This window comes from Neopsephotus bourkii, unplaced genomic scaffold (genome assembly GCF_033783945.1).
Source record: "Neopsephotus bourkii isolate Nb327-2 ecotype Australia unplaced genomic scaffold, CSIRO-AGI_Nbou_v1 NB_1292, whole genome shotgun sequence".
Lineage (NCBI taxonomy): Eukaryota > Metazoa > Chordata > Aves > Psittaciformes > Psittacidae > Neopsephotus > Neopsephotus bourkii.
The window spans coordinates 11,651,192-11,677,776 of record NW_026901776.1 but is presented as its reverse complement, the minus strand read 5'-3'; the positions used below and the strand labels follow the sequence as shown (position 1 = coordinate 11,677,776).

The window sequence follows — 26,585 nt, the reverse complement described above, 5'->3', positions numbered from 1 at the left end:
GCTCCAGGGAGATACCCCCCAAAAGAGGATGGACCCCCTGCCCTCTCAGACAGAGGGGGATGGCCCGAGACAGCCCCTGTCATGTAGCTGTCGCCCGGAGGTAGGGGACCAAAAAGATGAGGAGGGTTGGAAGCGAGTTCCGGTTCGGCGTCGTGGGCAGCCCTCCTCCCTTCCTGCCCCACTTCCCCAGGTGTCCCTCTGTAATAGGTTTGAGGCTCTGGATCTGGAAGGAGAGGTAGGTGAGGATGTGGTGCAAGGCCCGCCTACAAGGCCACATAGAAGAAAGCTGTCGACTTCACACTTCAAGACTGCCTCTGGTAAGAAAGAAAGAAGGGTCATTGTAGTAGGTGATTCCATTGTGAAAGGAACAGAGGGCCCGATATGCAGAGTTGACCCTCATCATAGGGAAGTGTGTAGTCTGCCTGGAGCCCGGATCAGGGATATCACCAGGGTGCTCCCCAACCTGGTGCGCCCGACAGACTACTACCCGCTGCTGGTCTTCCAGACGGGTGAAGGGGAAGTTGCTTCCCGCAGTCTGAGGGAGATAAAGAAAGACTACAGGGCCTTGGGGCGGATGGTGAAAGACTCTGGGGCTCAGGTGATCTTCTCTTCACTCCTTCCATCTTCTGTTGATGATGTGGGACTGAATGGGAAAATGCAGTCCATAAACGATTGGCTTCGAGGCTGGTGCTCCAGGCAGGGCTTTGGATTCTTTGATAATGGCTGGTTTTATAGGGCACCGGCCTGGACATTGGCATGTGGGAAAGGTTTGTCGCACAGAGGTAAAAGGATGCTGGGGCACGAATTAGCAGGGCTCATTTGGAGAGCTTTAAACTAGATTCGAAGGGGGATGGGGTTGTAGCTGGGCTTGCCTCAGTGGGACAGCGCTCCGGAATTGATGAAGACTGGGAGGCCTCCTGTAATCCTAGGGTGAAATCGGTGTGCTTGGCTCGCTCCCTGAAATGTCTGTACGCCAATGCGAGCAGCATGGGAAATAAGCAGGAGGAGCTGGAAACCTGTGTTAAGTCGGGAGATTATGATCTGGTGGCAATTACAGAGACGTGGTGGGACAGCTCACATGACTGGAATATAGTCATGGAGGGCTATGTCCTTTTCAGGAAAGACAGGCCAGCCAGGCGGGGTGGTGGGGTTGCTCTTTATGCGCGAGAGCAGCTACAATGCGTTGAGTTCTGTCCGGGGACAGATGATGAGCGAGTCGAGAGTCTGTGGGTGAGAATTAAGTGGCAGGCTGGCAGGGGCGATACTGTTGTCGGGGTTTGTTACAGGCCACCGGATCAGGGTGAGGAAGTTGATGAGGCCTTCTACAGGCAGCTGAGAGCGGCCTCACAGTCACAGGCCGTGGTCGTCGTGGGGGATTTTAACTTCCCTGATGTTTGCTGGAAGGACTACTCGGCAACCCAGCCGCAGTCCAGGAGGTTCCTCCAGTGTATGGATGATAGCTTCCTCATACAAATGGTGGAGGAGCCAACCAGGAGAGGTGCGCTGCTGGATCTCATCCTCACTAACAAGGAGGGTCTGGTTGAAGGAGTGAAGGTTGAGGGCTGCCTTGGTTGCAGCGACCACGAGATGGTAGAATTCAGGATCTTGTGTGGTAGGGTCAGTAAAATAGCAAGTAGAATCACAACCCTGGACTTTAGCAGGGCAAACTTTGGCCTCTTCAAGCGATTGCTAGGGGAAATCCCATGGGCTAGGCTGCTTGAAGGTAAAGAGGCCCAAGATAGTTGGTTGACGTTCAAGGATTGCTTTTTCCGAGCTCAAGATCGGAGCATCCCGACACGTAGGAAGTCAAGGAAGAGGGTCAGGAGACCTGCGTGGCTAAATAGGGAATTGCTTGGTATGCTCAAGTGGAAGAGGAGAGTTTACAGGTCATGGAAGGAAGGGCTGGCCACTTGGGAAGAATATAAGGCTGCTGCTAGAGGATGTAGGAAAGCTGCTAGGATGACTAAGGCCTCCTTGGAATTAAAGCTGGCGAGAGGGGTCAAGGACAGCAGAAAGAGCTTTTTCAAATACATGGCAGATAAAACTAACACCAGAGGCAATGTAGGCCCGCTGATGAACGGGATGGGTGCCCTGGTGACAGAAGATACAGAGATGGCAGAGTTACTGAATGCCTTCTTTGTCTCTGTCTACTCTGCCGGAGGCAGTCCTGAAGAGCCCTGTACCGCTGAGACCTCGGATGAAGATAGGTCAACGGAGCGGTCTGCCTTAGTCGATGAGGAATGGGTTAAAGACCAGTTGAGCAATCTGGATATCCATAAATCCATGGGTCCAGATGGGATGCACCCGCGGGTGCTGAGGGAACTGGCGGAGGTCATTGCTAGACCACTCTCCATCATCTTTACCAAGTCTTGGGAAACGGGAGAGGTGCCTGAGGACTGGAGGAAAGCAAATGTCACTCCTGTCTTCAAAAAGGGCAAGAAGGAGGACCCGGGTAACTATAGACCGGTTAGCCTCACTTCCATTCCTGGGAAAGTGATGGAACACCTTATCCTTGGTGCCATCTTAAGGCATATCAAGGATAAGAGGGTTATGAGGGGCAGTCAACATGGCTTCACCAAGGGGAAGTCGTGCTTGACCAATCTCGTAGCCTTTTATGAGGAAATAACATGGTGGATGGATGATGGTAGAGTGGTGGATGTGGTCTACCTTGACTTCAGCAAAGCGTTTGACACGGTCTCCCACAGCATCCTTGCGGCTAAATTGAGGAAGTGTGGTCTGGATGATCGGGTAGTGAGGTGGACTGTGAACTGGCTGAAGGAGAGAAGCCAGAGAGTTGTAGTCTATGGGCCGGAGTCTAGTTGGAGGCCTGTATCTAGTGGAGTGCCTCAAGGGTCGGTACTGGGACCAGTATTATTTAATATATTCATCAACGATTTAGATGAGGGAATTGAGTGTACTATCAGCAAGTTTGCTGATGACACTAAGCTGGGAGGGGTGGCCGACACGCCAGAAGGCTGTGCTGCCATCCAGAGGGACCTGGAGAGGCTGGAGAGCTGGGCGGGGAATAACTTGATGAAATATAACAAGGGAAAGTGTAGAGTCCTGCATCTGGGCAGGAACAACCCCAGGTTCCAGTATAGACTGGGGAACGACCTGTTAGAGAGCAGTGTAGGGGAGAGGGACCTGGGGGTCCTGGTGGACGACAGGGTGACCATGAGCTGACACTGTGCCCTTGTGGTCAAGAAGGCCAATGGCATCCTGGGTTGTATTAGAAGGGGGGTGGTTAGTAGGTCGAGAGAGGTCCTCCTTCCCCTCTACTCTGCCCTGGTGAGACCTCATCTGGAATATTGTGTCCAGTTCTGGGCCCCTCAGTTTAAAAAGGACAGGGACCTGCTGGAGAGAGTCCAGCACAGGGCAACTAAGATGGTTAAGGGAGTGGAGCATCTCCCTTATGAGGAAAGACTGAGGGAGCTGGGTCTCTATAGTTTGGAGAAGAGGAGATTGAGGGGTGACCTTATTAGTGTATATAAATATATAAAGGGGGAGTGTCACGAGGATGGAGCCAGGCTCTTCTCAGTGGCAAACAATGAAAGGACAAGGGGTAATGAGTACAAATTGGAGCACAAGAGGTTCCACTTAAACCTGAGAAGAAACTTCTTCTCAGTGAGGGTGACGGAAGACTGGAACAGGCTGCCCAGGGAGGTTGTGGAATCTCCTTCTTTGGAGACATTCAAATCCCGCCTGGACACGTTCCTGTGTAACCTTATCTAGGTGTTCCTGCTCCGGCAGGGGGATTGGACTAGATGATCTTTTGAGGTCCCTTCCAATCTCTAACATACTGTGATACTGTGATACTGTGATACCAGTACAGGCTGGGGACTGACCTGCTGGGAAGTAGCGAAGGGGAAAGGGACGTGGGGATCCTGGTGGATAGGAGGATGACCATGAGCCAGCAATGTGCCCTTGTGGCCAAGAGGGCAAATGGCATCCTGGGGTGCATTAGAAAGGGTGTGGTTAGTAGGTCAAGAGAGGTTCTCCTCCCCCTCTATTCTGCCCTGGTTAGGCCGCATCTGGAATATTGTGTCCAGTTCTGGGCCCCTCAGCTCAAGAAGGACAGGGAATTGCTTGAAAGAGTCCAGCGCAGAGCCACAAAGATGATTAAGGGAGTGGAACACCTCCTTTATGAGGAGAGTCTGAAGGAGCTGGGTCTCTTCAGCTTGGAGAAGAGGAGACTGAGGGGTGACCTCATCAGTGTTTACAAATATGTAATGGGTTGGTCTCAGGATGATGGAGCTAGGCTTTTTTCAGTGATATCCAGTGACAGGACAAGGGGCAATGGGTGTAAACTGGAGCATAGAAGGTTCCGCGTTAACATCAGGAAGAACTTCTTTACTGTGAGAGTTACAGAGCACTGGAACAGGTTGCCCAGGGGGGTTGTGGATTCTCCCACATTGGAGATATTCAAGGCCCGCCTGGACAAGTTCCTGTGTGATGTACTCTAGGTTACCCTGCTCTTGCAGGGGGTTGGACTAGATGATCTGGGCAGGAACAACCCCAGGTTCCAGTATAGGCTGGGGAACGACCTGTTAGAGAGCAGTGTAGGGGAGAGGGACCTGGGGGTCCTGGTGGATGACAGGGTGACCATGAGCCGACACTGTGCCCTTGTGGCCAAGAAGGCCAATGGCATCCTGGGTTGTATTAGAAGGGGGGTGGTTAGTAGGTCGAGAGAGGTCCTCCTTCCCCTCTACTCTGCCCTGGTGAGACCTCATCTGGAATATTGTGTCCAGTTCTGGGCCCCCCAGTTTAAAAAGGACAGGGACCTGCTGGAGAGAGTCCAGCGCAGGGCAACTAAGATGATTAAGGGAGTGGAGCATCTCCCTTATGAGGAAAGACTGAGGGACCTGGGTCTCTATAGTTTGGAGAAGAGGAGATTGAGGGGTGACCTTATTAGTGTATATAAATATATAAAGGGGGAGTGTCACGAGGATGGAACCAGGCTCTTCTCAGTGGCAAACAATGAAAGGACAAGGGGTAATGGGTACAAATTGGAGCACAAGAGGTTCCACTTAAACCTGAGAAGAAACTTCTTCTCGGTGAGGGTGACGGAACACTGGAACAGGCTGCCCAGGGAGGTTGTGGAATCTCCTTCTTTGGAGACATTCAAAACCCGCCTGGACACGTTCCTGTGTAACCTTATCTAGGTGTTCCTGCTCCGGCAGGGGGATTGGACTAAATGATCTTTTGAGGTCCCTTCCAATCTCTAACCTACTGTGATACTGTGATCTCTTGAGGTCCCTTCCAACCCTTGGGATTCTGTGATTCTGTGAAATGTGAAGTCTCTGGAGGTCGATCCCATAGTAACAGGACAGGTACCATCTGAGGGAAGACAAAATAAGCTGAAAAGAATAACAGCACAAGAAACTCATTTAATTTGACCTAGCTATGAGTATTTAGCATTTCATATAGAAATGCAGAAATACAAACAGCCTTATGCATTCCAATGCTCTAGAAAGTACAGGCTGTCTTCCATGTGTTATCTGTGAACACGAGAGATTGAGGAGGCTGGGGAAGCAGCAGCTCATGAAAAGATTTTTCTAACCTGTATAGATTGAATTAACTTTAAAAATTGGATTCCTAGGATTTTTATATTGGAAATTTTACACTGATTACTACCCAGGACACTCAGATCCTACTGAAGGTCCCACATCCTAAAGAAGCTGAGAGCACAGAGGACAATAAAAAAAAATCTCAAAATATTCTGTACTAAACTCATTCTTAAAAATGCTTAGCTATCTTCATACTGTGCATGAGACAAAATGAAACTTCAGAATTTACTCTGTGTTCCTTGTTGCTTCTGACAGACAAGTAGTTCTTGCTGTGCTTCTTTCTGATCACAACTCACATTTAGGTAATTTCACTTAAGTCTTGCATTCACTGATGTTTTTAAGACCGCTGCCTTTCTCTCTTTGATTTCACTTCATGTTAAGAAGCAAATTAGTAAGATGATATATAGTAAGCAAATAAGAATTAAGATGATAAGGGCTCATTTTCTCCTTCCTTCTTTACCTGTGAAGGTACCAAATAGGAAAAGAGGCTGTAAGAGGAATCCAAATCACTTGTTACCCTAACACTGCTGCCCTTTGCAGTACCTCAAAATTTACTCTTCTGCCTTTCTTTGTGTGTTTGTGCTCACAAATGGGAGAAGGTAGATCTTGCACATCCTGCACAGCCTGCAGAGGCTTCCAAGGTCTCAAATGAGAGCCAGGAATGAATCGTGGAGACCTCCTTCCTACATTCACCCACTTTATTGGCACTAGGCTCAGGAAGAGGGACCATGAAGGAGCCCATCTTCACACCAGTCTGGGGCCCAGTGTAGCAGGCAGAGGTCATACACTGCCTTCTAGGGGATGGCACTGTCTCTGAGGTTTTCACACTCCTTTCTGTTTGCCATTCCTTTCTCATATCCATCCAGGTTCCAAGTCCAATCCCAAGTTCATGCAGCCTAGTTAATGGATGCTCCACATGGATTATTGCTGCTTTTCTTGTGTCCCACCCAAAATAATTTGCTGCAGTAGTGTAAAATTTGTTTTTAGGAAGGCAAAACCAACATTTTGCATCATGCTTAAACTTCACTAAGAAAAATATCCCCTTGCATTGTTTCTTTTGCTCTATGTACTGCAAGCCTTATGATACAGTCTTAACTCCTTTCACAGGTCTGGGATTCTTCCTGTTAAGTGCCTGCCTCCATCCTTAGCAAGCCTAAGAACTTGCAGATAATTTTGACCACAGAAACTAAGTGCTTTGTGACTAGGCAGAATGGTCCTCTCTTCCCACAATTTACAATGCAGATTATTGGTACTATTGACAGATTCATTCATTTGCCACCTTCGCTATAATGTGGCAACTCTTAGCAAATACTGACTTTATTTATGGTGATGGCTGTAGTTTTGGTACAAAACAGCAGTCTGGCCAAAAGATCCTTACCTCCCCTATGTATTTTTATTTATTTAGATACAAAATTGTAACTGTTCCTTTCCATGGCTGAGACATACAAATTTGACAGCATCAGGACTGTTCATAAACAGCTTAAGCAGCCGATCTTGTCCTAGATATGGGCTCTTGTCCACTGTATTCTAGAGTACCTGTCTTCTGATGTGATTAGCATAAGACAGATTTCACAACATTATCCCTGGTTGACAAATCCTGTTTAAGGGTTACCTGTCCCTAATCTCTCCTGATTCCTCTTTCCTTACAGGTTAAAACACCTCAACCAAACCTTCTCTTCCTCCAAACAGTTTTTAATGTGACAATTAGAAAAAAAAATATGTATCATGTAACAGTGCATGCAGAGAAATGGTTCAGCTGGTACAAATATGGGATTGGTAAGAGAATCGCTACACTGGTAGTGGAGAGCCTAACCTCCCTTACATTGCTCTTGTCTGTAACAGAGGATTACAGCTTAACAGCATCTTCTCCGAACAGGGGCCCCTGCTATATGACAAGTATGCATATCTTCTTTCAATAGTAAAAAACATTACTATCTCTTATTCTATGTGGCAAGGGTAAAAATATAAAATGAAGATTCTTATCCACATTCATCTTGTGCCATGTCTTTATTGAACTGACTGCATGTGGGGCATCTGCTGCCCCTCTGGATTTTGTTGGTGATTAGGAGCTCTCTACCCACAGAAAGAATTAATGCCAGAGGCTTCAAACCTGCCAGGTTGAGGTCCTGATTCCTGAAGGGAAGACAGCAGAGTACCGCTGCCTCCAGGTATACTGTCAAGCTAATGTATTTTTCACCAAATCAAAAGAAATGGGAAAGCACTGCCAAGACCAGTCTCTTTATTCTAATGAACACTGTGCTGAAACAGATAGCCATTAAACAAGAAGTTTATTTGTTTGGCAGTTTTTGTTTGTTTATTTAGTTAGTCTGCATTGGTCTTGAGTAAGACTTTTTTGCCCTCAGTGGAACAAATCCACTTATCTGGAAGAAATTTCTACTATTCATAGAATCATAGAATAGTTAGGGTTGGAAAGGACCTTAAGATCATCAAGTTCCAACCCCCCTGCCATGGGGAGGGGCACCTCGCTCTAGACCATAGCACCCAAGGCCTCATCCAACCTGGCCTTGAACACTGCCAGGGATGGAGCATTCACAACCTCCCTGGGCAACCTATTCCAGTGCCTCACCACCCTAACAGGAAAGAATTTCCTCTTTATATCCAATCTAAACTTCCCCTCTTTAAGTTTTAACCCATTACCCCTTGTCCTATCGCTACAGTCCCTAATGAAGAGTCCATCCCCAGCATCCCTATAGGCCCCCTTCAGATACTCCTCATTCTGAGTTTTCTGATCGGGTGATACCCAGCTATAATTCGTCATTATCACTTTGGACTTCTAATAGCAGACAAGAATCTTCTGACTAACAAACTGGGGTGTGGAATTTTTTTCATAATGACAGCAATTAAAGATTGGACTGACTTTATAAGTCAGTCAGTAGTATGAAGGTGGATGCAGGAGCCGCAGAGAGGAATTCTATAACTGAGGTTATTCAGAAGGCGAAATGAGATGCCCATAACAATTGTTTCTGGTCCTAACTTATCAATCAAAGGGCATTAAATTTCACTCACTGAGCTAGACATCTGTGTCGGAGTGGGAGTCGGGCCCGGAGTAACGACGCAACCTCAATATGAGTATGATCGTTCTCCTTTATTGTTTGCATGCACAGTGTTCATATAGGATTCTAAATAAGCCACGCTCCTAAAGCAAAGCTATCATTGGTCCCCAACAACTGTTCACGCGCCTGTCTATACACTGCTATTGGCTAAGCTAAGTTTTACACACATATCTCTTCAACAGCAGGGTGCATGCCTTGTGATAAGCGGTGCATTCCTTGTGGCCAGCAAGCTCCTGTTTCAGCGTTCTGCTTACATTTCTTTGACTCCAGGCCTCCTCGGCTCAGCTGAGTCAGAGAGTGTTCAAGGCTGTCTCACTCAGCTCTAATCCTGGGTTGTGCAGGCCCTCGTGAGAATAACCATTGCTCCACACATCTGATTATGTAGAACAGAAGTGCAAGGATTTCCTTGCTTGTAAAGGAAGAACATGGAAAGAATAATAACCCTGGATAAGAATATTATGCTGACCTTCTTTCAGAACATCTACAAAGTTATAGTAGAACTTCTTAATGATAACATATGTATCCTGATTATTCCAGCTGAGATAAATGCTTAAAATAGATTATGAATATGTAACTGATTTTATGATCTGAAAAAAAAAATAGCTTCCTGGTATTTGGAAACCTTTCAGCATTAAACTACAAGATGGAAAATGAAAGACTTGTGGAGTTGTTAGAGCGCTTTTAAAGAAGTTCATCTTCATATTTCCAGTGCTTTTTATAACAATGCTTTGCAAAAGAGACCTTCTCTGCTGCCTTTGTCTTATTAACAACCTCAAGAATCCTTCTTTTTTTCCCACTGCACTGTGAAACAGCAACTGCTTTCTGTTCTGTCTCTGGGTCTAGAAATCTGGGACTAGGATTTCCCCACAATAAGATGCATGAAATGTAAAGAATGCATATTCATTTTGACTGTTGGCTGGAGTTGCTTTTAAAAGCAGAAGGATGTGTGGGTGGAGGATTTGAGAAGGATATTTTATACTGGCATATGCATGTGTAAACAGCTATTCAATGATTTGTAAAGACCTGAGCTGAACAGCACGCAAGACATTTACAGGGTTTTTTTTCTCAAATCTCTAGTGTTTGAAACCAGGCAGATTCTGTTCCTGATAACTGTTCTTATCAGTAGTGTTGCAGACCAAATGTTTTTTAAACTGTCCTTCAATCAGTGTAATTGATTGATAGCCATTGATTAAAGAGTCATGTGGACCAGTGCTGACTAGTTCAGTCTGGAATGGGATGGGCAGGAAATGGGAATTGCTAATGTCTGCATGTAATTTTTAAATTGTATTATCAATCAGATGGCTAAAGGCTTCAACATGTTCTCTGCTATATTTGGAAAGGAGAATAATATTTGTGGCAGATAAAGTTGTCCTGGAGGTTGCGAAAGCATGTAGGTTCTACATTTTTGTCATGCTCTGCTGTCCTAGTTCACACTTTTCTTGGGTTTGGGTACTATACCTGGCGCTGTATGTCAAAGGAGAGCATTCCTATTACAAAACTTCCGTGTCAAGCTAGGTCTTTTTGTTGGTTGTCATCGTACAAGGGAACTACATGAATGTGGCTCTAAGGGCTTTATAAGAACCTTTCATATACAAAATATGCACTTTGGTGGGGCACAGAAATTGCTGCATCACTGAAAGATTCAGCTGTTCAGCAAGGTTCAGTAAGCATGGAGTTAATAACCTATAGTCATGGTCTCTCATGTGCTTTCTAGACCTAAGTCCAGAATGGGATATTGAACCTTAACAGCTCTTTCCAGAGGCAAGTGTTGTGGACCTGTTAGAAGATCACTACCTCAGGAGAACAAGATTTCTCCTGTGGATTTTTGGGTGGCAACAGAATTCCCTGGGGGTGGAAATGAGAGCAGATGTATTTAAAGCAAGCATCTTGGCTGACTCTGAGCTAAGGCAGGATTGGAAAGAGGGGAGGCCTGAGCAAAAGACAAATGAAAGCGGTAGCCCCCTTCCTGCTAGGATGACCAAGGAAGAAAGAGGCTGATTCACTGAGAAGCTCCTTAGTTGGGAGAAAAGCAATATATATCAGGGACGATTAGCAGAGATATGAAGCTATTGGATGAACACCAGAAAATTCTGACTTAAATCTGAAGGCTATCAAGGAAAACTAGAAATCACACTGGGAACCCACCACACCACAGCCTCATGAAAATCATTTTTGGGTGACTTTTTGCCAGGATTGTATCACCTTTGTTTTTTCCCTTGGAATCATCACTGTCACAACTGTAGCTGGTGAAAGGTTTTTGGTAGATTTTTGGAGTGCATTGATTTCTGTCATTGCAAACAACACTTTGCTTTCAAATCAGTCTCTGAAACACTAGAACCAGATTCTATTATTAATTCCTGATGTCATTAAGAGATGTATTCTCTGTCTGTGATGCACTGACATTTATTTTAGAAGGCACTGACATGATGAGAGCTTTGATCCTATTTTCTAGCCAACATGCTTGGCCCAGGGTTGCCAGGAGCTTTGTTTAAAGTTAGCTTCCTAAATTCGTGTCATCTATTAATTGAAGTAATATTTTAAGATTCCTAATGCCTAGTTAGCAGTTACCAGCCTCTCAACTCTTTCTTTGGCCACATTGCTTATTTCAGTGCTCAGTAAGGTTATGAACAAACTGTAACTCTTGGTCTTCCTCCTAAGAAAAGCCTTTCAGCACTGCTCCACATAAAACCAAGGAAAACTGGATAGGCTGCAAAATAGGCAGTTGTACTCCTCTCTTTTAGCACACTGTAACTCTTTTATGTGCAACATCTGCAGCTTCACCTTAGGGGTACAGAGGGTCCCCCAAGGAATGTAGCAGACATAGACTAGAGGAGTGAGGCTGATAACAGTAAGGGATCTGAATTTTGCAGCAGAATCTTTTTCATGAGCCTCTCCAAAAAAGTGTGTGTTGCTTTATGCAGTCATTTTCAAAAAATGTCTCCAAAGTTTTCAGTTCAGTCTAGTTTGACCTTCTAGAGGCCAAATTTAATACCTACCTACTAGCTGAGTGACCTGGTTCTACTACCTGCACTGGATGGCCTCTCAAAATATATCTGGTGTTTCCACCAGGAGTAAATGAGGAGAGTAACTAGAGTAGATGACTCTGTAACAATATGCTTCTCACTCTCCAGACTGAAATGCTAGAGCTTTTTCTGAACTCATGCCAGTTTTTTTTTTTTTGGTTTTTTTTTCATACTGGGCTGTTTACAGAGCATCAGAAGACTTTTTTCTCTTTAGATTTGGGGTGCCTAAAAAGACATGTACTTTACACCAACTACAAACAACCTCAGAATCAGACCTTACATGCTTAATCTGGAAGTGCAGAGGTAGACAATTTTCCTGCTCATGCTTCAGTGAATTAACTAATCTTTAAAGAACAGGGATTAAGGAGGAGCTTTGCCCATGAACAGGTTAGCCCTGTCTGTCTAGCCTTGACTCTACAAATTCATTCAGGTTCCTTGGAGGTGTGTAGTACTGATGGCTGTCCAGAAGCAGGATACTGGACTAAATGGTGTCACACCATATGTAAGAGCCAGGGCTGCAATTTCCAGGTAAATTTCCACTGGCAAATTCTCCTTCTTCCTTGTTTGTTTGTTTGTTTGTTTGTTTTAAAATTCCTTCCATGTACATTCTAAATTGTTCTGTTTGTTGGAGCATTGATACTGGTGTGTGGTAATTTGAACGAGCTGGGGTTTTGCCTACTTTTATTTAGTCAGTGCTCATCTTTTCGCTGGCTCTGTGCAGAAGCCTCTTCAACTAAGGAAGGCAGAAGAAAATGTGTGTCTCTGTGTCTAGGGGGCTGTAGAGAAGAACCCGCCAGTAAATGGGAAAGGCTGAAAGTTATTTTATTTTATTATTAATCTGGTTTTATTTAGACATTCCAATATTGCTCAGTACAAAGCGAGAACTGTTTCTTGACACCAGCATTAAAAATAATAATATTTTACACAGAAAACCTTTGTACGTACTCTTCTGTCATTTAAGTTACCAAAGTATAAAAAGGGCAAATTCTTCTAGTATTGAACAGCATGAATGGAGCTGACAGTGTTACTAGAATCACAGAATTATAGGCCAGTTAAGGTTGGGAAAGAACTTAAGACCATCAAGTCCAACCATTAACCTAGTGCCATTAAACTATGGCCTCAGTACCACATATTGTGCATCTCTCTATATATGTATATAAACAGACATACACAGCTTCCACTATAACATTTCAGGCATTGGCACCACCTGAGAGCTCTTTGCAGCTGCAGCTTGTTCATTTTGCTGAAAATTTCTCCCTCCTTCCCTTTTCTCTCAGCTTCCCCCGCCCTTAGAGAACTGACACGCTTTGCACCGACAAACGTTGGGTGTAGCTCCTGAGGGTTTAGCATGTCAGGCTGCGTTTACACAGCTTAGGTTTCTATTATTATGCAGTGGCTTAGAAGGCAGTGCTTTGTCACCTAATTACAGAGACAATCTGTATTAAGACCAGGAGTCTGGATGCCCGTTTCTGTACCAGCTATTCTCCTCCCACCTACTCAAGCCTCCTCCCTGAGACTCTTATTTAATAGCTTCTTTTGGTAGCCTTCGTTGCTCTGGTGTCTGATTTTCTTCTCTTTCCTGTGCTACATATTTGTTTGTTTCAGAAGTGAGGGGTCTGAGTCCTGCCTGCAAGGATTCCATGCATTACAAAGCACTTGCTGTATGCTGCATCGTCGGAAGAGGTAAGAAGAAATTCCTGAAGCTGTCTGCTAGTTCTCTCGGGTGGGGTTTCTTTTTGTTTCTTTTTTTTCCCTCTCTCTTTTTCTTTTTTATTTTTTCTTTCTTTGTTTTGATGGTGTGTGCACATTGCTTGTCTTACAAGCCGTGCAGACTCTGCCATCTAGAGCACTCTGTGAGATCACTCCAGTTTGCCGGTTTCCCTTTTTCCACCTCTGCGTGTGTATCTCCCTGTCTCTCTTCTCCCCATGATACAACTCGATCCCCCTCCTGAACACGCACGCACATATACAGAATACGGGCTTCCTAGTATGAGCTTAAAGACTTGCAGTACCAATATGCATGTATTACCTTGGGATCAGAATCACCTTGTTACACTAGGATCAGAATGCTTGAAAAGCCTGCAAGCTGCTTAGTCGTCCGAGACTGGGGTTTTTAAACCAAACAAGAAAAAAACAAGTTATTCACTTTTTTGTTGTTGTTGTTCTTTCTTTTCTTTTCTTTTTTTTTTTTTTTTTTTTTTTTAGTTTTTTTTCTTCCCCTTTTTTGTGCTTTGGATATTACTGAAAAAGGAGTCTCAGGGATCCACACACTTGGACTTTACTGTACCAGACTGCATCTGACAAACAATCTATTCTGCATTTTGGTTTGCTACAGAGCAACCAGGATTTTTCTGATTGTATCTGCTTTTGAAAAAAGGATGCATGGCATAGAAAGAAGGTCTAAGTGCCTGTCTGAGACAATTGTACTGAACCTGGGATAAATGTTACTTCTCAAAGGTAAGTGCAAGGCTTTTTTTTTTTCATGTGTCTATACAAACTATATAGCTATAATATAAACCACGTATGGATATGTACACCAAACATTTATACACAGTTACCTCTGACGGCAAAAAGAATCTATTATGCATTTTAAAAGCATCAGGTAAATGTATAACTTTATTTTCCTTTTCATGGTAGCCTGTTCATGTAGAGAAATGAATCTGTTTGCTTTCTGCTTCCCTTGGCATGAAAAGGCAGTTCAAAAAGAGTATTTATTTTTGTGTCCGTAGGGATTTTTTTAATGATAGTTTTGAAACAGTGGTGGAAAGAGGTTTAAAAGAAAGGACAATGATTTGGTTTCTTCAAGAGGAAAAACTGAGTAGTAAAAGCTATGAAAGTGGAGGAATTAATTAGTAAATCTTGCAAAGCTAGGGAAGAACTTTGCTGGACAGATCAACTCTGCTTTATATGAAACCACACAGTAAAAGAGTGGGGACCTTGGAAAATGTCATATGATGAAACAGAAGGTATAGAGAAGGGAAGAGAATGTGCAGTGTGGAGGTGCAGTGGGAGCCCACTTCAGTGTCTGCTGTCACAGAGGTTGGTGTGCTTGGTAAGGTGATGCCACTCATGAGTGACACACAGAACTGGTGAGGTGGGCATGCGGGGGATGAGGTACACAAGCAGGTAAATGCTAGGTCATGTCTGTCTGACATCATTAGACACATATGCTCTCAGCAAGACTGTGTACTGAGAATTTGGATGGGAGGAATCTAAATGGCAGACAGGACAAGATGTAGCAAAATGGAAACCGAGTCTCTCCATGGCTTGCATGGACATATGCACAATTTTGAATCACAAAGTAGGTGCGTGGCTGAATAAAACAAAAAAGAAACCAAAGGGGAGAACATAAATCAGTGATGAACTAAGAAAGTTCCATTATGATGGATTAGTAAACTGGAAATGTAAAGTGGTCAGTTGTGATGTTGTATGTAAGGAAGGGTTCTCAAACTGGGTAACTCCTTCCTACCCAAAGGAGACAAATAAATAGCACTGATTTAAAGAAAGAATAATCTTTTGATAAGGCTGATCTAGTAATTTTGGGGGAGAGCCATGAAAATATTAAGAAGAGTCAAATTTATTTTTCTACCTTACCTTTGGGATTAATAGGACAAAATAACACTTCTGATGAGAAGAGACAGGAAAACAGTAAGCATCAGTTAAGTTACAAAATCACAGTAAACAAAATTCACACCTCTTATCTTCATTATACAATGCTTACCACGGATAAGTCCAGCAGCCACCACGCAACTGTCACTGGTATTTTCTATTCTGAAAGAGGAAGCACTGACATGCAGGGTACCAGTTTCCTATTGGACCTTGCTGTGTACATAGGCTGTACTAAGGCAAATGTGAGCTTGTGGTGACAACAAAGAGAGATAGATCATTACTTTTACTTTTCAGTATTTCAGGTTGGTTACCATTTATTTCTGTGTTAACAGCTTGCCCTGGGTTGGTGGTTAGTTTGCATTGCCTACAGATCGCCACTTGAGCACAACAGAGTGCTTTTAGTGCGTACTCTGCTCATAGCTGCCTGGTCACAGCAGTGCAAAGATGAGCTTCACTTTCTGTGAAACTGCTACTAATTCTCAGAGAAAGAGGGGATGGAAATAAAAATAAATAAGGCTAGGAGACAGGAATAAAACAAAAGTCATTTGCTCAATCAAGCCATTTTAACATATGAATGCCATCAAAGATCTGTATCACCTCTCTGATCAGAGATGGTGCCTGTTGTGCTCTCCCCAGGAGAGCTCTGTTTCCTTTAGGGTGACGCTAGGGCTAGAGGCCCCCAGTATAAGGTTGTGCAGGGCACTGGTAGGCAGGCAAGCTGGCAGCTCTGGGTGTGCACTGTGAAAGGTGAGAAATGTGACCCCATCCCGGAGCCACCATTTGCTGCTGCCTCCCTCTGTCCCATGCTGCTCTTCAAAGCATTAGTACTTCCTCTTTAAATTTACACTTGGAACATAATGGATTCTTTCTTCCCAATGTGAAATACAGGTGGCACATCTAGCATCGCCCTGCAGCCTCTACTCTGCCTGCTGCTCAGGTGGATCTGAGCTGACAGCTCCCTGGCAATCCCTGTCAGAGGACTCTGGCCACTGACTGAACCTTGCAATGATGTTAGACCCATCTGATCCCCTCATGGTCAAGAAAACCCAAAATGGGAAGTTTATCCAAAATTTTCAAGCTTTAGCTGGTAGTAGGTGGGAATATACTTCAGGTGACTTAGACCAAATCTAACTCTAGTGAAGGGTTGCAGACTAATAACCCTTCAGGCTGCATGTGTACCCCCAGAGAGGGGAAGGAAGGAGTGATGGCAGTGTTTCTTCACCCCCACACCCCTTTTTTCATGCATTTCAAAGCATTTCATCCTTGATCACCTGTGGGAGAAAAGAGGTAATTTGTTCCAAGTGTGTACTCAATCTTCTTTCTGGCCTGAGTGCTCAGACTTAATTTCTCTGAGTCTGATGTAGTGCACTGTCATGTGTTTGTTTTTGTGAAGAGTAACTGTCCCCTAGGTGCTGGACTGAAAAGCAGTAACACGTTTTATGAAAGGCAGAAGGAAGACACCCAGGGCTCCTTTAAGTGTGGAATCCATTGCCCAACACCAAATGGGCCACTGCTGAATCCTTTGTGTTTCCTCTGTCTTAAAAATGTAGGCTTCAATTATTGTGTCTTATCCTCTCATCAAGGTGCTGGGATTTACTCTGACAGTGCCCAGAGGCTGTGAGTCCTTCCAGGATGCTGAACAGCTTCCAGTCACCAACTGGAACTCGTGACAAAAGATAAATTTTCATATGAGTGTGCTGGAATAATAACAAAACCCACAAATCACTTAGTATGATGAAGCCCTTCAGTAAAGGGCCAGCTGTCACTCTTTGCCCAGCCCACCTCCACCTGAGATGAACAGGAGGAGGTAAGCTTGTAAGTGGTACTTCTGCTTCTAGTAACTCAAATTACCTCCTGTGTGGGTGACTGCCAAACCTTGGCATGGAATTAGCAAATGTAAACATGTCATTAAAGTACCCACAGTGATGCTGCTTGGAAAATTCGGAAAAGGACACAACATTTAGAAGTATTTCTGCTTCCCTACAAGCAGTGGTTGTCTCTGTGCTTCAGAGTATTTGTATGGCAGTGTTTGCAATTTTTCTCTCTTCCTGTCATTTGCTCCATCCTGCCCATGATCTGGGTCTTTGGTGATATCCTCATCTTCATGGGAATACATTTCTAACAAATCCAGGATGCCAACTTCAGCGTATGAAATGAGCATCAACATCAAAAGTCAGAAAACGTATTTTCAGTAAAAAAAAAAAGCTGATTTGGAAACATAGGAGAAAAGGAAGAGATGTGCTGTCAGGGTCTGGTCCTATGCAGAATCGCTATTGACCTACACAGAAGGCAGCTGTGTGGGATTTCTCCATTGATAAATGTTCTTGGTTTTGTTAGGAAAATAGAGATTTATCAGAATGAAACCTAATTGGGAAATGGTCAGTTTTATGAATTCCCCAACTGAAAACACCCAGAGCACCCCATCTTAATTTTTTTGTGGAAGATAAATTTTATTAGTGCTATCTAATTCCTGTATTTTGTGTGAAAACTGAAAATAATTCGTATGAAACGTGATCGAAAAAGGGCCATGCTCAAATCTCATTTTGGTAAAAGACAAGCAAATCTGTCAGTTGAACTGGAACTAAATATTTCTAGCTCATTAGAAGGCTTGCATAGTTTTGATTTCAGTTTGGGCCAAGGAAATGGCAAACAGTTTCATTTCAGTTCATGGGACCAGGAAAGTTTTGTCTGCCAAGCCCTACCTGGAAGTCAGTTTAACTTGGCCAAGTGGGATTATTCCAGTAGCATCTTGCCAATGAGGGCTGTAAGATATCAAGGCCTCTGAGTGTCTGCTATTGAAGTAGTTCTTCCAGCTATAGAAAACTTCTGTGCTGAGACGATATGACAGCTAAATAAGAACAGACATGAGAGGATGGCTGCAGCCATAGTACAAGCAGTGCAATGGAGCAATTAGGAGGCTTCTGCTAATAGCTCTTCAGGAAGGAGCAGGTCTCTCTAATCTTCCAGTGGATCTGCTATCATCATGGTGTTATGGAAGGACGCAAGATAAGGAGAGAGCCCTGGAACAGCAGTAAATCCAGGGCCTGGGACCCCAGTTGGTCAGAAAGCAAGAGGCAGGGCTGGTGTATCCCAGCACATACCAATGTAGGTTCTCAGCAGAACATAAAAGCTGAATTAAGGATAAAAGCAGAAAGTATATGATGGCTGAAATCATCTTGTCTGCTTTAATAGAGCTAATATTGCACTGAAAATCCCTGGAAAACACATGTGGCACTGGTGCAGAAAATTATCAGTGCCCCTTTCCCTGAAGTTGAAGCCACAGGAGGTAGGTCAGGGCTTTGAATAAATCTTAATGTGTGGGACTGAAAAAATTGCTGCTACTGTCCAGTTATAGAGTTTGATTTGAATTAGCTGAGAGAAGGACAACCTTTGGAAGACCTCAGTAGGATCAAGACACATGAACTGTGGGGATCAGACACATCAGATGTTGGAGGAAATACATACACAAGTGATGACGAAGTAAAGAATTTTTCCTCTCCTGTCTTTAGAGTTGCAGTTTGCTTTGGCAGGCTGAGGACCAAGTGGGCTCAAAATGGCTGCAGGTGTAAAGGGTCCTTAGCTGTTCTCTTGTCACGCTAAGCTCTTCAGAAAAGCTTCAGTATATGTGTCAATCAGAATGAGCAATCCTTTTATTGTTACAGCCTTAAAATAAAAATTAAGAAGGGGAAAAGAAAAGAGGATGTCTTAAACACACTGCATCTTCTGTTGCTGTGGCAGGATGGGTGCATTGTGAAAAGGCAGCACCTGTATGTGTGCTGGAAAGGAAAAAACTGACTGTATCAGAATTTATATCAGATCCCTCTGTTAACAGCCTTAAAAAAATGTAACTGCTCTTCCAGTACACAATGAAAACAAAGAGCAGTCAAATAGCAAAAGGAAAAGTTGAGAGGAAATAAAATGCCTGTCATGGCTCACTCAGCAGTCTCTGTCTGGTTTGAAAGCAGCCAACAACAAATGTCTGTCTCCTCAGAGATAAAAATCAAAATCTTCCCAATTATATCAGTAGTCATTTGATCTCCTTCCCTTTGTGAATATTTCTGCGACAAGGTAAATACATGCAATAATCAGAAAGTTCTGCATGGTTTATATGTAAACCAAGAGTACCAAACTAAGAAAAGAAACTGAAATATTGATAGAACGTAACTTATCTGGGCTGAGACCATTTTGTTGGTTTCCTAAACTGATGTCTAGTTGTCATTTTGTATGAGTTATCTCCAGTGTAAGTGAATTTTAGCACTGCTGCTGGGAGATATTTACTGTATATTGGGTTTTAAATAAGGGTACAACATCAATTCCTTTCTCTCCGAATTATTGACTGCACTTTATCCCTGTAGTCAGGTCAGATAACTTATCTCTTCTGGAAATGCTCAGTCGAAAAATGCATTAGGTCCCAGAAATTTTCAAGGAGGAAAAGATCAAGATGTTTTGTTTGCAGGCTGCTTATAATCAAAATATCTTGTAGTTATCCTTGAAAAAAAACCCTGTTTGATTGACAAATACCACTGTGAGGTAAATATTTTCTGATCCCATTTCACATGACCAAGTATCACACTAAGCCATGAACTTTTCAGCTGACACCCACTTTTGCAAGGACAGTATGACCTTTCCTTATCACCACAGTTACATCTTCTGTTCCCAGCTCCCCAGATAACTTCATGAGGTGAGGCTATTGAGAAGCTTCACAATTATACAGTGTGGCCAGGAATCTCACTGAGGGTGAGTTTTCCCTTGTCCATGGTTCCCAACATCCTACCCTGATTGGACCTGATGGAACATGCCTCAACAAATGACTGGTTTTTTTCAAATCCAGGGGTGGATGATGGCAGTTACATGCTAACTGAAGAGAACTGGGTTCTCACTGGCAGAGACTTCGAGCACAGGTGTTAAAGGGCAGTCTAAGGGATTTTTATGAGAGCAAATGTACTAAGCGCAAAGAGAACAATGTTTGGAGAAACACTGCAGAAATTTTGGTAGGATGAGGGGGTAGAGAAACAGAAGAATCACCAGTGATACAGCTATGACAATGTCTCCGTCTCCTTAGATATTTGTATGACTGTTCTTGCTGCTGAGCTGGAGTGTCAGGCTAAGCTAAAGAAGGGCTTATGATTTGTGTCTTTAGTCACGCTATATGTAGCTGATCCCTCCTTAAGTAACTGTGGGGTGCTTTATTTATCACATGTAACCTGTTTTAACCTTCTGGTGAACATGTTAAAAATTCTTCAAGCCTTTTCTACATTTGTTTCTGTTTTCTCCATCTTTCTTTCCCATCCCTGAATTGGTGAGTGGAATGAGGATTCTATTTATTTATTTTTCTTTAGCACTGAACACAAAAAGTTTTCATCATCAGTGAGCAGATGAGTCACTCGTTAATAATTATAATCCTCTCCCTGAATTCTTAGTAGAACCTAGCAACAAGCTTTCAGACTAATGTGAGAGACCCTCTAAGACTTGACAGGTCCATCTTCATATGGTACATTTTCCAGAGAGAATGCAATGGATGGTCTGAGATCTGTCTTTTCTATGCTGGACGTCAAATGACTGCATTTCATGCTGTCTGGTTTAAGCCCAGCCGGCAACCCAGAACCACGCAGCCACTCGCTCACTCCCCCCTTCCCATCCCCCTGCTCCTGGAGGGATGGGGAGGAGAATTGAAAGAATGTAACTCCCACGGGTTGAGATAAGAACAGTCCAGTAACTAAGGTATAACACAAATCACTACTGCTACCACCAATAATAATGATGATAAGGGAAATAACAAGGGAAAAGAAAACAGCCGCTTACCACCTGCTGACTGATACCCAGCCTGACCTGAGCAGTGACCTAGCTCTTCCGGGTAACAGTCCCCAGTTTATATACTGGCCATGACATGCTGTGGTATGGAATACCTCTTTGGCTAGTTTGGGTCAGGTGTCCTGTCTCTGCTTCCCCTCCTCCCTGGCAGAACATGAAACTCACAAAGTCCTTGGTCAGGGTAAATATTACTGAGCAACAACTAAAAACATCAGTGTTATCAGTGCTGTTCCCAGGCTGAAAGTCAAAAACACAACACTGCCCCAGCTACTAAGAAGGAGAAAAATGACTGCTACTGCTGAACCCAGGACACATGCCCATCTTCATGTTTTGTTTTCCTTTTTGACAATTTTTTCACCTGCCTAATTCTGTGAACAGCATAGCAAACATCTGTGATGCCCCGATGAGATATGGCTGAGAAAACTTCCCTGCTTTTGAAATTCTCACAAGAAGAAATTCATCCTCATGCAAGAAGACTGAGACAGGACATGATGAATTTCTGTACATTGGTGACTTCTACCCTACATCAGTGTCTTTCCACCGAATGTAAAAATCAAAGTTATGCTACATCCTATCTCAACAATAAGATTTATATTTAAAAATAAATAATGCCCTCAGGCCAAGGAACAGCTACTGCAGTACTTTCCAGCACAGTTTATTGATCTCATTCTGTCTTTTGACACATCCTGCTACTCCCATGTTGCTGCAGTTAGCATTAAATAGCAGACAAATCACTTAGTGACCTAACTGAAACTGAGACCTAGTTGAGGTACACTTTACACTCACAGGCCGTAAGATATACAGGCCCTTTACACCACCATCTTGTCAGGCACTGGAGAAAGACATGAGAATGAGGTCTCTGTTAGGCAGTGCTATTCCTTCCTATTACTTACAGAGTTTTTCCATTTATTTTGTGTTAGTCTAATTATGTTTGTTTTAAGAAATTGTTTTCGACTATTTTTGTCATAGCACGTGTTGTTTTGTCGTGGGACTGTGAAGAGCTTAATGCATATGTTAAAAGTGCAGTTTTCTACAAAAGTTCTTCTATTATGGAAATCAAGTATGTTTTAGGAAAACCTAAATAAAAAGCCTCCCAAGTTTAGTGTGTGATATAGTTGCACTCACACTCTCACAGTCATTCCCTCTTTTTTCTTTATATTGACAAGTACTTAAAGAACAAAAATGAACTCTGCAGCCAGCTGTTCTTCCTGAATATGTCTTGTCTTCCTGGCTTAGGTAAAATGTAGATTGCATCTTAAGACTTCATTTCTGCAGCATATCTTAGTCCCCAGCAAGTCAAGCCTCTTTCAGAAGCCTGTTTCTTCAATCACAGCATTTCAACATGGGAAGCCAGGGCGTGTTCATGCCCCAAGTTGATTATACCATTTTAGCAGAGTCTTTAGTTATAGGTGCAAAAATGTTTAAGAACAAATGAACACAGTTTTGGAGCATTGTTTCCCTTCCTTCCATTCTGACTGAATTTTCAGAACCTTTCTGACATTAAAATAAAAACAAAACAGTATGTGAGAGCTTTTTGAAAAGAAATAATATGGGATCTCAGATTGTCATTTTCAGAATAATTACCACTTTGGTTCAAAACAATCTCTCCTGTAGCTATAGATTTATTTTATAACATATATTGAGGTCCTTTTGTTGTTTGGTCCTTTAAAAAAATATTTTATTCCGGCAGACTTAATTGGAAAAAGAAAGCAATTATGTTACCAAACCCATAGTTTTAATTTATCACCTTGTAATAAAGTAACAGATATTGCTGAATGCTTATAGGGCATCACGTAGTAAAATCATATATTCAGATAAGAAAAGGACATATCAGCTCACCAGTAGGAATTTGGAAATTGATACTCAGGAGGAATATGGTTCCTTATAATTCTATTGATAGCTGTTAAGTTTTGAATAACATTAAGTGATATAGGTCATTTGGATTCCCATTATTTTTTCTGAGATTTCCTTGACTAGGGGTGTATTCAGATATCCATGCTTTCAAATGTTTTAGTAATTCAGAGAAGGAGCAGCACCCATATCGCACGTGATAAGGATGACCAACAATCTGAACAAACATGAACAGTGATTAAGCAGATAATGAATATTAGTAGCTGGCAAATCATACATAGCTGGAATAAGAGGATTTTTTTTTTTTACCAAATATATATGAAACAATTGAGATGAAATAAAAAAGGATTAAATCATAACAAATATTTTTTAATCAATACTTTTAACTACCATTAAAAATGAGTGAAAATAAAATAAAATAAAAATAAAATACAAATAAAATGTATCAGCAAGAGCATTTTAATACTCGTATTCAGTAAATCCTGTCATCTCATAAGGGAAAGGAACAGCAGTACCAGCCCCTCTGACATATGTATGCATAAATATATTTTCATTTATTGTAGGTCCAAATCAGAAAAGGAAATAATGGAAGCATAACCTAATTAAAGCTTTGGTCTTAAAGTCAAAGTAGAGCTGCAAAAAATAGTCTATGCAGGACTTGCCAAAAGCACATACTTGATTGCAAAGAAAAAGGGAAGACAACTTTCATGATTACAATTTGCCTTATTTGGAAATATTTCCTCCTTTCATATAGTATACATTAGGTCACTTCTGAAATTGTATTTTGAAATGAAATGATCTAATAATTCACAATTATCTTTCTACTTCAGAATCAATAAATATTTTTGAAATTTTAAATGGGTCCAATGTAAACAAAGTATCTGCTTCCCTTTTGAATAAAACATTACAAGTCAGCCCCAAACCCCATTTTTAATTCCTTTCTATCCCTCTTAAATCATTTTTTTAAATCATTAAACATGTATGTTTATATACATATGCTGCCTATGTGTGTGCATATGGTTAGACCATTTTTGGCCACAGGCATAAACTTTGCTTTCACTTCTGCTTTTGTAATAGGAGATAATAATAACATATGTCAGAGACCTGTCTTAAGCCTAAGTGTACTGATGTTTATGAAGCTTTTATAGAAGTGAAGGTGGAGAATACACTCAGGGGATAGTAACACTGTGCTAGCAAAAGTACAGACACAACTTAATGACAGCTGGTGGAGAATCAACATTTTTGTTGGTGAATAGGTTTTGTCTAAATTAGTTCAGTGGGTATATTGGGGGAAGGGAGGAGGAGATTATTTGGCATTTTCCTTTGCTTTTTTTTTTTTTTTTTGGTAAATATTTTCACCTGGAAAGTTTGTGGGTTTTATTTTAAAACAAAATTGAACTTTTTATCATGTGAAAAGCTTTAATGTGGCTCTTCAACGTATCTTTATAAAAAAATAAACATTTTTTAGAAAACAGACTCTCTCTGAATTATGATTAGTCAGTCTAACCTAAATAGGTCACATTTGTCTCTCAATTTCTGATAAAATCAGGCTGTCTAGTACTTTTAGGATTCCTCATAGCCATTCAGAGATGGTACCACTTCTCTTTGTGGAATTTTTCTTTCCTCCTTTTTCAATTTTTTTTGCTTTCTTGCCCTAGTAGGTCTGTTATTTATCGATGGTTGTACATAAAGGGAAAAGATCATTTGACGATTTCTCCAAATAAAAATATAATGCTGGATTTGTTTTAAAGTGTACAGGATGGGTAATATGAAGGTAAAATATTAATGAACACATGCTATTGGAGTGGGAGGCTTGGGCCGTGGCAAAGCAGGCCATCATAGTTCCTAATCTCTGGAGAGAATTAACCTCCAAATTTTAGCTGTACAAAAGCAACAAGGGGTGAGAGGGGACACACACATGCCTAATCATCAAGGAGTTAAAATGGGCTTCACAACCAATGCCTCTGTGAGACCTGAAAAGTAAAGAATGGCTGAAAAAAGTGAGACAGTTTCCCATGGCAGAGCAGCCTCATGCGGCAGTTCAGTGCTCTTTGTACTGGAAATGCTTTTGGCTGGTACATGTCTTGTATTCTTCTATGCTTAAAAATGAAAATTGCAGCTACTCCACTTCTAAACTTGTTAGGGATTATCCTTAACAGGTTATTCATCTCTCATTCATGGGAAAGAGGAATGAGGACATCCTGATGATGTAAGTCAAAATCTTCCTAGAGTGCAGAGCTTTTGGGGACTGTGCATTAGTATGCTGAGACTGCATACACTCCACACACTCCAAATACTTCATATTTTAGTGTATCTTCTACTCAGGACTGGGAGCAAATGCAAATAAATTGATCCTTGGCACTTTCCATGTAAATTGAGTCATTGTTACTATGCTATATGAGAGAAAAATGAGGCATGGATTTTGGTTTAAGTTAGTCTGTGATGACACACAGTGTCTACAGAAGCTGTTGATCAGATTGCCCATTAAACTGGGTGTCATAGTGATGAGATTTGGGCAATGTAGTAGTTTAGTTGTACTGTTGCCAGTTTAGTAGTTTAGTAGTGCTAAACTGTTGCTAAACTGTTTCAGTGAAAACCAGATCAAATTGTAGAGTTGAACAGCAGCAGCAACTGTCAGCTATGCCTGCACGAGTAAGCACACTGGAGAGCTTAACTTTAGGCTTTTCATTTCAGCTAGACTGTTATGAAAACAGTACTCAAATAACAAGCATTAGCCAAAGTAGAAGTCACCTAACCCTTTTGTACAGTTGTTTACATGCTTTAACAGAGTTGAAGAAAATAGTCATCGCACCCATTATCTTCCTGTTTATTTATGCTGGGTTTATTTAATAGTCATTTGGGATGGATATGGATATATTGCTATCTGGAACTATAAAAAAATAAATAATGCAGAAATAGCTATACTTAGCTTCTTGCTTGGGATGCTAGTAATGTCCCAAGTATATGTCCAGGCAAACACAATCTTTTCTATTTATTTTCTACTTATTACTGTAATTTGTTATACTGAATTATTGATGATATTCATACTAGAAGAAATTCTACTGATACCATTATTTCACTCCAGTGATGAACTAAAATCTTTTCTTCATATAACATAGACAACATTTGTGCATTTATTATGCTACTTTATGCTATTTTTAGATGAAGAATCATAGAATCATAGAAGAGTTAGGTTTGGAAAGGACCTTAAGATCATCTAGTTCCAATATCTCTTCCACAAGCAGGGACACCTCCCACTAGACCATCTTGCTCAAGGCCCCATCCAGCCTGACAGGGATGAGGCATCCACAGCTTCTCTGGGCAACCTGTACCAGTACCTCATCACCCTCACAGTGAAGCCAAAGGGATGCTCATCTATCAGTCTTTATTGAGCAGTTAAACCTAAACTTAACCTCTAGTAGAGAAAATGGTCAATCTAGCAAAATCGGAAAGTTCAGCTGACCCAAAATCACTGGCTTAGTTATTCACTTCTGCATTGCAGCTGTCAAACACCCATTTCACATTTAGTGTCATTTGGCTGAACAGCAGCTAGTCCCTCATTCTATAGGCAATCCAGTCTCAGCTGTCCAAACTTGATACCCAGAATATGGTGATGGTCCCCATGACTGTTACTTGCAGTGATAATTCCC

The 26,585-nt window shown here is 42.2% G+C and overlaps 1 protein-coding gene across 2 annotated transcripts in view; it reads left to right on the top strand.

Annotated features, from left to right (window-relative positions):
- Window positions 1-13,723: 13,723 nt before the first annotated feature.
- LRFN2 (leucine rich repeat and fibronectin type III domain containing 2) overlaps window positions 13,724-26,585 on the top strand; it is a 245,202-nt gene continuing 232,340 nt past the window's right edge. For both annotated transcript variants that reach the window (XM_061365998.1, XM_061365996.1), the window contains exon 1: window positions 13,724-14,121. The gene's annotated coding sequence lies outside the window, so the exon portion shown is untranslated. The remainder of the gene's footprint in view (window positions 14,122-26,585) is intronic.